A 9,025-nucleotide genomic window follows, 5' to 3' on the forward strand; every position below is an offset into this window, starting at 1 on the left:
GGAGGAAACATGGTAACCTGCAGAAACACAGATTAGTATCTCACTTAGCCTGGGGATCTGGGCCAACCAAGATGAGAACGGAAGTCAGAAAAGACTTCTCAAAGAAAGTGACCTGAAGGATGATTTAGCCAAGCCAATGAGGTGAAGGAAGGGTTACAGGCAAAAAGAACAAAACGTGCAAAGGCCAGTTAATGAGAGAAGCTTATACATTTGAGGAATGGAACAATGGGACACATGGCAGGGAGGGAGGAATATGCAAGAAGGTAAACATCATACAGGGCTTCACATATTATTAAAAGGAGCTTGGGCTTTATCCTAAATGTAGGGCAGTCGTTGAAAGATTTTGAGCCATCCCAAAAGGTTTTGTGTTTTAGAAAGATCACTATGGCTAGAGTATTAAAAAATGGATTGGGGGGGGACTTCCCTTGTGGGGCAGTAGTTAAGAATCAGCCCGCCCTGCTGCCTCGGAGTGGAGACTTCAGAAGCAGCAGAGCTCCTAGCGCCTCCCCGCCTTCCTCAGCTGCCTCCTCCCGAGCCGAAGAGGCCTGTCGCCAGCTCTGCCTGCTGAGTGAAGAAGTGGGCTCGACTGCATTGCTGCTGTATAAAGCATGTGGTCTTGATAGTGTGTGGACAGCTGACAAAGTTAATCCTTTTTTGTAATACTTTCTATGTGACATTTCTCTTCCCTTTAGAAACACTGCACATTTTAACTCTAGGCATGATTTCTTCTGCGTTCACTGGACTTCGTAGGGGTCGGGGAGGATCAAGAGGAAGTGGGCAGCCAGAGACCCTGAGGGGCCCGCTTCCATGACTGCTTTATGCAGAAGTCATAACAAATGCTGGTGTCTTTAGCTCCAAATGTGGCAGGAAGGGGGGTGGGGAGGTCGGGGGGCGGGGGGAATCGGGAAGCTCAGGGGGCGGGATCCATAAAAAGCAGTGTGGAGGTGTACAGCCTGAGCCTGACTGCACGCCACTGGATAATTTATGTTGTCAAACTGCTGTTCTCAGTGAGGAGGCATTCAGAATGTCACAGAGGCCAGACCTATGGCCTCCTGGACCCCTGGGCCGGCAGGGCATCTTGGAAGAACAGTGCTTGGTTTGATACCTGCATCAGAGAAGAGGAAAGCCCAGAGACGTAGTGTGAGGATGGGACCCATTGTGTCCCATTACATCCGGGACTAACTTTCTGAGCCCCCTATCCAAAGCTGGCTTTATTTCCATTAACGCTGGTGCTCCCGCATCTCATGAGTACACCCTGTGTGTCTGTCCTCTCCTCTCTGCATTTCATTGTCACCCCCCCATGCCCCCTCCCAGCCCTGGATATGGGGAATGTCAGCACTGAAAGGGTTAAGCAGCAACCTTTGGTTCATGGTTTTAATTCCTTGGTAAAGTAAATTAGGCAATGCCAAAGGCTGTGGGTTTGGTCCTTGGAGAAAATGTGGGCCTTACAAGATGGGAGAGTAAATTTTGGAGGGCTTTATTTATTTATTTCTTTATGGCTGTGTTGGGTCTTCATTGCTGCGTGCGGGCTTTCTCTAGTTGCGTTGAGCGGGGGCTGCTCTTCGTACCGGTGTGCAGGCTTCTCACTACGGTGGCTTCTTTTATTGTGGAGCACGGGCTCTAGGCCCATGGGCTTCAGTAGTAGTGGCTTGCAGGCTCTAAAGCGCAGACTCAGTAGTTGTGGCACATGGGCTTAGTTGCTCCACAGCACATGGGATGTTCCCGGACCAGGGCTTGAACCCATGTTCCTTGCATTGGCAGGCGGATGCTTAACCATTGTGCCACCAGGGAACCCTGGAGGGCTTTACTGAAGAAATAAAAGGCATCTTTTGTATCTTTAAAAAAAAAAGGAATCCAGCTGCCCATGCAGGGGACACAGGTTCGAGCCCTGGTCTGGGAAGATCCCACATGCCACAGAGCCACTAAGCCCATGCACCTCAACTACTGAGCCTGCTCTCTAGAGCTCGTGAGCCACAACTGCTAAGCCTGAGTGCCACAATTACAGAGCCCACATGCCACAACTACTGAAGCCCTAGTGCCTAGAGCCTGTGCTCCAAAACCAGAGAAGTCACCACAATGAGAAGCCCGCACACCACAACAAAGAGTAGCCTCTGCTCACCGCAACTAGAGAAAGCCTGCATGCAGCAACGAAGACCAAACACAGCCAAAAATAAATAATAAATAATTTTTTTTTTTAATGGATTGGGAAGATGGAGGGGTGGCATGAGTGTTGGAATCCAAAAGTGCTGTTAGGTGAAGTTTTTTCCAGTGGCCCAGGTTAAAAAAAAAAAACTAGTGTAGTAGCAGTAGGGATGGAAAAAGGTAGAATCAACAGGACTTGGTGGTTGATTGGAAGGTAAAAGGCAAGAAATCCTGGCTTGAGAAATTATCTATTCAGAAGTGACCTTTACAGAGATGGAGAACATGAGAGGAAGGGCTGGACTGAGGGGTGTCTTGAAGAGTTCACCTCTGAGTCTGCTAAGGTTGAGTTACTTACTTGCTGTCCAACTGAATATGTCAGGTGAACTGTTGAATACACTGGACATAAGTTCAGGAAAAAATACTTAGGCTAAAATATAGATTTAGGAATTCCCAGTGAAGCCATGGCATGGATAAAAGCGCCCAAATAGAATGTTTAATGTGAGAAGAAGGCTCAGGAAAGAACCAAGAAGAATACCAACTGAAAAGACAGGCAGAGGAAGGAAAGGCTAGAAAGGGAGAATGAAAGCCAGGCAATGTATTAAGAAAGAGACAATAGTCAACAATCTCAAACACTGTTGAGAGGTCAAGGAGGTTAATAACTGAGAAGTGTCCATTGGATTTAGCAAGAAGACAATCACTGTTGACCTTCCATACCAGAATAAAATGCTGGGAGGCAACAGCTCCACATGAATGAAACTGTACCAAATTCACACCAAAAGGAAAAATACCCTGGGCTCAAAGCCAGAGAATATTCTTGGGTCAGGTTTTTTTCTTGTCCTAAATTTAACCAGCTGGAATGTTTTGTTAAGTGGTATTTTTTTCACCCTTGAAATGAAGAATTTGCCTTTTAAAAGTATGTCTGCAGTTCATCTTCAAGGTAAAACACAGTATCTTGGGTTAGTGGTTCCCTACAGGAGCAGGTGCTGGTTGCTGTAAATACCACTGAGAAACTTCAATTTGCCTCAGCTATAGAAGCCTTTGGTGACCTAAATACACAAATAGGGTCTAAGTGGTAACCAAGCAAAAAAACTCAAGATTTCAAGTAAGCTGAGAGATATTGTTTCAAAATAGAAGAGAGCAAAACCTTCACTGCCAGAGGAATGTGAAATAGTTAGTTGAGTCCAATGATAAGGGCCAAAAACTTGACTGAAAAGCAGAGTCACCTGTCTCTTCTAGAATGGCTCAGTTTCCTTGTAGTTATGTTGGAAGCCCTTTTAGCCTCTTCAATAAGCACCTATTTTCCTGACCTGATAACAAGCAGCTTGGCTTGGCACAGTCAAGGGCTCCAGAGGCCCTCAAAAAGTTTTCCAGACTTAAAGAACAATATAAACTTCTGCCTCCTGCCAAGATGGAGTAACATCTTGGGACTGGACCAATCCAGGGACTGGATTTTCCCTCTCACCTGAAACAACTAAAAGACTGGACAAAATACATGAAATAACAGTTTTCAAGATACTGGACATCAAGCAACAAAGGGCAGTGATCCCTGGGAAACAAAACCAGCAAGGTGAGCCCTATGATTGCCACAGCTCCTTGCGTGGAGAGACCAACTCCAAACCCTCAAGGCAGCTAGAGTTCACAGGATAGAGCATCAGAGAGGAAAGAGCTGCACAGAGAGCTTCAAAGATCTGCAGAGGGTCTCCCTTCAAATCTTCAACTAAGTGTTAATGAGCTCATAGGTGTTAGGAAAGTACCCTGAGGCTGGTGAAGGAACCACCAAAAAGAACTAGTGGGAATAATCTTTCCCAGGCTCTCACAGGACCAGGATTACCTCTTATTCTCATCAGCCAGAGTGGAAAGACCTTCTAATTCATGGGGCATTGGGTAGGTACTCAGAAGGGTTTTACCCCAGTTGTGGGGAATAATTAGCCCTAGACTAAATGATGCTCTGTTCTCATCTAAAAAACCCTAAAAGCAAGACCTAAAAAGATCAAAAGCTTTCTATGTAACCAGTAACAAAGAGAAAAATCTTGAAAGCAGCAAGAAAAAACCACATTATATACAGAGGAACAAAGGAAAGAATGACATTGGACTTACCTGAAATATGTACCTGAAGAGAGTGAAGCAAAAACTTTAAAGAAAAAAACTGTCAACCTAGAATTCTATACCCAGCAAAAACATCTTTTAAAAATGAAGGCGAGGGCTTCCCTGGTGGCGCAGTGGTTGGGAGTCCGCCTGCCGATGCAGGGGACACGGGTTCGTGCCCCGGTCCGGGAAGATCCCACATGCCGCGGAGCGGCAGTGCCCGTGAGCCATGGCCGCTGAGCCTGCGCGTCCAGAGCCTGTGCTCCGCAACGGGAGAGGCCACAACAGTGAGAGGCCCACGTACTGCAAAAATAAATAAATAAATAAATAAAATAAAATAAAAATGAAGGCGAAAATAAAGATTTTTCTCAGACTTACAAAAGCTGATTGAATTCATCATTGACAAACCTGCACTACAAGAGATGCTAAAGTCTTTCAGGCAGGAGGAAAACAGTATAATATGGAAATCTTGATCTACAAAAGGAATGAAGAGAACACCAGAAATGGTAACTATGTGGGTACATATAAAAGAGGGTTTTTTCCTATTATTTAAATCTCTTTAAAAGAACATTATAGATGGACCTAGAGACTGTCATACAAAGTGAAGTAAGTCAGAAAGAGAAAAACAAATACCGTATGCTAGCACATATATATGGAATCTAAAAAAAAAAAAAAAAAAGGTTCTGAAGAACCTGGGACAGGACAGGAATAAAGACACAGACGTAGAGAATGGACTTGAGGACACGGGGAGGGGGAAGGGTAAGCTGGGACAAAGTGAGAGAGTGGCATTGACATATATATACTACCAAACGTAAAATAGATAGCTAGTGGGAAGCAGCCACATGGCACAGGGAGATCAGCTCAGTGCTTTGTGTCCACCTAGAGGGGTGGGATAGGGAGGGTGGGAGGGAGACACAAGAGGGAGGAGATAGGGGGATATATGTATATGTATAGCTGATTTACTTTGTTATAAAGCAGAAACTAACACACCACTGTAAAGCAATTATACTCCAATAAAGATGTTTAAAAAAGTAAATAAAGTGAATCAAAACGGTTACTGTTCTTATGCTGCAAAAAATTAAAAAAATGTTTAATTAAAAATTTTTAAAAAAGAACACTATAACTAGGATAATAAATGATTAACTAAAAAAAACACCCAGAGGGCTTTCCTGGTGGCGCAGTGATTAAGAATCCACCTGCCAATGCAGGGGACAAGGGTTCGAGCTCTGGTCCAGGAAGATCCCACATGCCGCGGAGCAACTGGGCCCGTGCACCACAGCTACTGAGTCTGCACGCTGGAGCCTGCGAGCCACAGCTACTGAGCCCAAGTGCCTAGAGCCTGTTCTCCACAATGAGAGGCCACGGCAATGAGAAGCCCGCACACCGCAACAAAGAGTAGCCCCGCTTGGCGCAACGAGAGAAAGCCTGCACACAGCAATGAAGACCCAATGCAGCCAATAAATAAAATAAATTAAAAAAAAAAAAAAACCACCCAGAGCTCCCTGCATCCTGGAATAAATTGTTATATGTTGCCTTGTCTAAATTCTGATGAGGTAATTGCAAGAAGCAAACTCCAGGGAAGCTATTAGCAACTTAGCATTTGCAGTCAGGTGGGAATGTGGATTCTACTTATGGAAGAAAATAATATGGATATATTTAGTATAAAATGCAACAACCAGAGCTGAGATCTGTGGCTCTGATGGATGACACTCAAGCTTGAATATAAAGCTTATGTAGACCAAAGCCTTTTTCTGGATCAACGTAATGTGATGATGAAATGTCTTCCAGTGGACAGTAGCAGATCATACAAGGACAGAGGTCATGGCATCTAGAGATCCCAAACATTCTCCAAGGGAATTTCCTTGGGAATTAGGGAATATATCCAGGTTGGTTTTACTGGAACTGTAACTGAGAACAGTGGCATGTAACTCTGGGACCCCTTTTTCTGCTCCCACCACTTACTGAAACTGTTCAGAGGTCATCACTGACTTCCATATTCTGAATATCATTTGCCTCTTCTCAGTCCTCATCTCCCTTGCCTTAGTTTTTCTCCCACTTCTCTGAAAATTCCTCTATTTTATGGCTCTTCCTGCCTCCAAGTGAGAGTATGCTACCCAGTTGTGCCCTTCAGTCTCCCTCCTTCCTCAATATTCTCCCCCTCTGAGATCTCATCCACTCCTATTTTTACTCTCAGCTACCTGTTCTGATGATGACTCCTGGATCTCTCTGCAACGCCAGGGCCCAGGGCCACCTCTGCTTTGACACACGAACCAAAAATCTCCTTCCTCTCTGCACCCACCCTCTCCCCGACAGCTCACCTAGACTGTAGCCCTAATTGTCTGCTTTCATATCTTTCCACCCAGCTAACTGTGAACAACTCTAATGCAGCGGCTGAGATGTGTCTTCTTAGTAGCTGCTACTGCCCAGCCTAGTCTGGCATACATTTTAAAAAGGCAGATCTTGCCAGGGAATTCAGATCTAAATCAGCATATAAAGCATAGACTGTGAATAGTCAAAATTACCCTCAAATAAGCCCTTAGTCATCCATAAAATGCACGTGGTGTTGTGAATCAAAAGGGGAACAGCAAATTCACCTTCTCTGTCTTGCACTCCCTCCGGGATGTAGTTTCACTGAGTGCAGAGCCAGAACAGCCCCCACCGCACGCATTATAGTCTGTCATTCCCTCGCACTTGTGCTTCATGTTTTAGCCCCGCACACTGACTGAATTTCCATTAAGTGAAAAGCATAGATAGCTAGAACTCCACTGAAAGGTTTGATGAATTAATTCCTTTATCTTCCCGTAAACTGGTTCTTCCTTTTAACTTCACAATTTCTGATGACAGCACCTCACTGTCAGGCTGAAAATTCTTTGACTCCTCCCTCTCCCTCACTCTTTCTTTCCACTTTCCAGCTTCTTAATTCTTCCTCTGCACAACTTCCCTTTGTCTCCATTCTTACTGCCACGCACGTGATCCAGGCCCTGGTCATCTCCCATCTTGACTTCTATGACAGCCTCCTATGACACAGAGCTGGTCTCCCTCCAATTCTTGTTTCACTGCCATTGGATTAACATTTTCTAAAGCACTAATTTAGTTCTATCACTCCTCTGTTCAAAAGCCATCAGTGAGGGACATCCCTGGTGGTCCAGTGGGTAAGACTCCGTGCTCCCAATGCAGGGGGCCCGGGTTTGATCCCTGGTTGGGGAACTAGATCTCACATGCCGCAACTAAGCGTCCGCACGCCACAACTAAGACCTGGTGCAGCCTAAATAAATAAATAAATAATTTAGAAAAAAAAAAGAGAAAAAAAAAAAAAGCCATCAGTGTTATCAGATAGAGTCCACTCTCTCCAGGCTGGCATTCAAGGCCCTAAAGTATCTAGTCACAAGTTATCTCCAGTCCTACATTCCACTCTTCCCAGACAGGAACACTACACCCCTTGCCTATCCCCCAAACTTTTCCCACTTCCCTCTACCTAAAGGCCACCTCCACACACATCTCCACTTGCCAAAACTTAATTCAGCCTCAGATGGTAGCACCCAAAGTACCCCTTCCTCCTTACCACTATAGCTCCTTCTTTGTACCACTCAGCTCACACTGCTACATTAAATGTACCCCAAAGGAGGAGATATGTCACTGTGTTTTTTATTCATCCACTCATTCAGCATATGTTATTGAGCATTTACAATGTGCCAGGCAGTCAACCAGTTGGTAAAGATATGCAGTGAAGACAGATGCCAACCACAGAACTGACAGTCTGGCAGTGGAGGGTGGCAACGGACAAGCTGTGAGGAAAGGGTATGAGAGGAAAGGGGAAAGAGTGGAACCTCACCATGACAGTGCTCAGAAAAAGCTCCCCCAAATAATAGCACACAAGCTGATATCTAAAGAATGAGTAGAAAGTCGCCAGGCAGAAGGAGGAAGAAAAGAATTTTACAGGTTAAAGGAAGAGTATGGGGGAAGAAAAAGCCTGAAGGTAAGAGAGGACAGGGCTTATTAAAAGAACCAGAAGAAAAAAATCATGACTGGAGCACACAGAACGAGGTGAGAGTTGGGGGAATTGGGGCTAAGGAAAACACGTAGGGCCCAACCAGGTCACAGTCCTATCTTGTGAGGCTCGTAAAACAAGCTAAAGAGGTTGGGTTTGACCCTGAGGGCAAGGGAGAGTTATTTTGTTTGGTATGTTTTTAAAAATTATTTTATTTATTTATTTTTTTTTGGCTGCTTTGGGTCTTCGTTGCCCCACGCAGGCTTTCTCTAGTTGTGGCGAGCGGGTGCTACTCTTTGTTGCGGTGCGCGGGCTTCTCATTGTGGTGTCTTCTCTTGTTGCGGAGCACAGGCTCTAGGTGCGTGGGCTTCAGTAGTTGTGGCACGCAGCCTCAGTAGTTGTGGTGCATGGGCTTAGTTGCTCCACAGCATGTGGGATCTTCCCGGACTATGGATCAAACCCAGGTCCCCTGAATTGGCAGGCGGATTCTTAACCACTGTGCCACCAGGGAAGTCCCCAAGGGAGAGTTTTAAGGAAAGGAGTAACATGACCATATCTGCACACTGGAAAGATGGGAGAATGGATGGGAGCAGTAAAAATCAGGGGTTGATGCAGTGACCCAGATGAAAGAAGATGGAGGCCTGGGCTAGGGTAAGAGCAGAAGGAACAGAGAGGAGCATAAATTTGGGTTCTAGAGCTCATAGGATTTGGTGATTCCCTGAACTCAAAGGGGCCATGATAGGGAAAGGTCAGAGATGATCGCACAGCCTAGACCAGTGCTTTGCACATAATAGGTGCTCAATTAATATT

General features: G+C 45.3%; 1 pseudogene; it reads left to right on the top strand.

The window, feature by feature from the left end:
- Nucleotides 1-384: 384 nt before the first annotated feature.
- On the top strand, nt 385-7,250 carry LOC131761533 (uncharacterized; annotated as a pseudogene).
- Nucleotides 7,251-9,025: the final 1,775 nt, after the last annotated feature.

The sequence above is a fragment of the Kogia breviceps genome, chromosome 8, assembly GCF_026419965.1.
Source record: "Kogia breviceps isolate mKogBre1 chromosome 8, mKogBre1 haplotype 1, whole genome shotgun sequence".
Lineage (NCBI taxonomy): Eukaryota > Metazoa > Chordata > Mammalia > Artiodactyla > Physeteridae > Kogia > Kogia breviceps.